Consider the following 3,845-nt stretch of genomic DNA (forward strand, 5'->3'; position numbering starts at 1 on the left):
GATTGTGATCTGATTTCTCTTCAACCACATACCCCGTTTGACCATGTATATGACATTTGTTCCTCACGTTCAAGCAACAACATATGCCAGTTTTGATTTGAAAACCTCCAGTATCTGTATTATTTATAGCTACATATTCTGCAATAAGAAAACAGTTTTACTATCCCAGCCAACACAGTGTTAATACATTTTGGTTGCTTTCAATTTGCATTGCATACAAATTAGCTTGGTTAGAGAATGATTATTGTGATCAAATATGTATGTGCAGACCAAAATGCAAAATTTCAAGTGATCATCAAACTGTAAAGTATGATTTGTGTATCAACTTCACAATATCTGCAATGTGGAAACATACATTTTGAAAACATGTTGTACTAGTTAATGCTTTCTATAACCATTAATCCTGTGATCAGAACCAAAATTGACTTTGGTTGTGCTTGCTGGCTCACACACACCTGAATATGGGTTTGGAATGGCAATCTCTTTTTGCATAAGACCAGTTATGAGAGCCATGCATAAAAATTCTCATGTTCTTAATCTATAGATACAAAATAAAACAATCTGAACAAAAAATTGGCTTGTGGTTGTGCTGGCTAGCAGTATAGGCTCTCGGAATGGCAATCTCTTTTTGAACCAGACCAGTTATGTAAGCCGAGTATGAATTTCTCATCTTCTTATTCATATAGACAAATAAACAAATCTGAACAAAAAATTGGCTTGTGGTTGTGCTTGCAAGGTCACACACACACTGTAATATGCGCTCGGAATGGCAATCTCTTTTTGTACCAGACCAGTTATGTAAGCCGAGTATCAAAATTATTGTATTCTTAATCATATAGACGACTAAACAAAATCTGCACAAAAAATTGACTTGGTGGTTGTGCTTGCTAGCTCAAGCAGACACTGTAAATTGCATTCAGTGATTTCTCAAATCATATCAGAGCTAGGACTTGAACCTAGATCTCCTTCTGCAAGAGAAGGCGTTCTTCCTTGAACCACTCTGAGAATATGAACTGAACATCACTTCACACATAACACACACAATGAGTTTTGTGGCCAGACATAAATGTGCTGACAAAAAAACCATGCTTTCAAAATAACCTGTATATACTTTTTTTCTCATCATTTGCATCAGAAATCTTATGAGAGCCATGTATAAAAATTCTCATATTCTTATCCATATGCATGAATAAACCAAATCTGACCAAAAAACATGGCTTGTGGTTGTGCTTGCTAGCTCATACCCATAATTACCTTCACACATATTTGCACTGAAACAAGAATGCAGATGCTTATGAATCTGAACCAAGAATTGGCTTGTGGTTGTGCTTGCTAGCTCACACACACTGTAAAATGTATTTGAATGAAATCTGGTAAACAGACATTGTCATGCCTGCAAAATAGCAAAAGTTTCCACTTTTTGTGTAAATACCTTTTTTGCATCATTCTCAACCATAGGCCGGTTATGTGGGATTTTATCAAAATTCTAAAATATACCTTACATGGGAACTGATCAGAAAAAGACCTGAAACAGAATAACATATGCAGTTAGTTTTTTGTAGAGAGGAAAAATGTTGAAAAAAAAGTGAACACATTTCTTTTGTAATTCATACAGTGTATCACAATTTCAAATTCTGATTCAAGATGAAATATTCTACACTGTTAAGTCAACATGATAACATATGTGAGTGCAATACAATTTCTGTACTGACCACATGCAAATTTTCCATTTTTGTGTTAATACCTTTTTTGAACCTTTGTACACCATAACCTGTTATGAAGGGTTTGCTTCTGATATTTAAATATCTATACTAATAGGTACTCTAACCAAGACAAACTTCCTATGGGGTTTGCTGTTGATACACATATTTGTGTCAACTTGAATGAAAGATTGTTGTGGCCAAAAATTCACATGTTGGTAAAAAGCAAAATTTGTATTTTGGTGTGCTTATAGATTTTTTTTAGTTTGGGACATGAAATGTGCTTGCGAATGAGATTTGAAATGGATAATTTTGCATTATATGGTCAAAAAATATCAAAAGTAAGCCTAAATAGAAATATGCTGACAAATTAGTGCATATGTTTTCTGTCACATAAAGTATCATATTAAAATGTAAATTCTGGTCAGAAATTGTTCAACTTATGATTTGAGATGAAATATTCCATCACGGTGTTAGCAGCACATGGTAACAAGTAAATACTGAGTGTTAATTCATTGTAGAAATCAACTTAGTATGGCAGAGTTTGATGTGTACAAATAACCTACAGTCAAAAAGGTCTGATGCAGATAAAAAACAAAACAACACATATCAAGTGTTAAACTGACTGACTTTGTATAAATCAGAAGTTTTCACAAAAATCTGAATTGAAGTACACATTTTGTTTACAGTGTTTTCACTTTTGAAACAAAAAACTACACAAGATGATCTATCATGTATTTTAACTTTCTTTGTTTACATATGGGATGTGTTGACATTTAAAAAATCCACGGTTTTGTCCATCACAAAACAAAAAAAAACATGTTCGTGGTACTTATATGTCATATTATCCATGTTTTGACAGAATTCGTCGTTTCTTGAACTCTCAATCCAAGAAAGAAAGCCTGAAATGCCTCACATACATGTATCGATACTGTACATAGAACAACACCCATTTTTCGGAAGGTTCGGATGAAACTCATATCTTTGAACGTTGTATTTTCCAAAAAGCAAAGTAAACTACAAACTTTTGTCAAGCAGGAAGTAAAACTATCTTTTCTAGAACTAATGACACCGCATATTGCGCAAAATTCGGCTTGTTGATAAAAATACTCGTCGATGAAAACATAAAACACTTTGTTTACATACAATTGGGGCTTTTGTCGACTTTGTGAAATTTCATGTGTTGGGGAAGGGACATGCATCTCGAGTTTTTAATGCTGTTGAGTTGAATAACGGCATACTATAAAAGGGCGAATTGATCGTGTTAGAATCATTTCGATTTTTGAAACTGAACGAACAACACGCATAATGAGTAACAGAAAAGCTTGCGAGCAATGGATGTCAAGTGTGGAGAAAAGTGGCAGTTTCCAGGCATGGTTAGAGAGGCAGAATAAGCATCGTGAGAATGAGTCGTCAGCTGGAAACAACAAAGCAGCTTGTAACAGATGGATTAAGGGCATGGGCGAAATGCTGCCAACTGTATATGACACTACGTTAGTGATTGTGTGTCATAGGTGCAAAAACTTTTTTCGATGGTGAACTTTTGCCGTAGATGCGAGGCCCTCAGCTGTGTGTCATGTACGCGGATCGACGATCGCTGGCGAATGGTGTGGCGAAATTCAGGGTTACGGCCAAAACAGAGGAGTGAGGCTTTTGCATCTGTGATGGACTGATCGAGTGGACTATGTGGGCTGATCTAGTGGACTATGTAAACTGTTGTACGTTGTTGTTGCGAAAGATTAAATGTTTGAAATATTGATTGTTGCAGAATAAAATCGTTTGAAACTACATATACATAGTTGTTTGTATTTGCTTTGATTAGAGTTGGATAATATAGTTTGAGAAAACATACGACACTGGGTTATATCAATAACTAACGCAATAGCGAAATCAAACATTCGTGCACACAATAGTACTTGTTTTTCAACTCTGCGTTTGGTAGTTGCATGAATAAGTATATGTTACTACAAGAATAAGAACAAATCGAATTGAACGGTTCATGATATTTATTTACAACACGATCATACGAAACATACTCATGTGTCTATCAATAGTCTTGTTCCTGGACCCACCATTCGCAAAAACTGGCAATTCGGTGAATGTTTATGGTGTTCCAAGAAAGCATCGTCTGTGGATTTCCAATGA

Source organism: Dreissena polymorpha, chromosome 3, assembly GCF_020536995.1.
Source record: "Dreissena polymorpha isolate Duluth1 chromosome 3, UMN_Dpol_1.0, whole genome shotgun sequence".
Taxonomy (NCBI): domain Eukaryota; kingdom Metazoa; phylum Mollusca; class Bivalvia; order Myida; family Dreissenidae; genus Dreissena; species Dreissena polymorpha.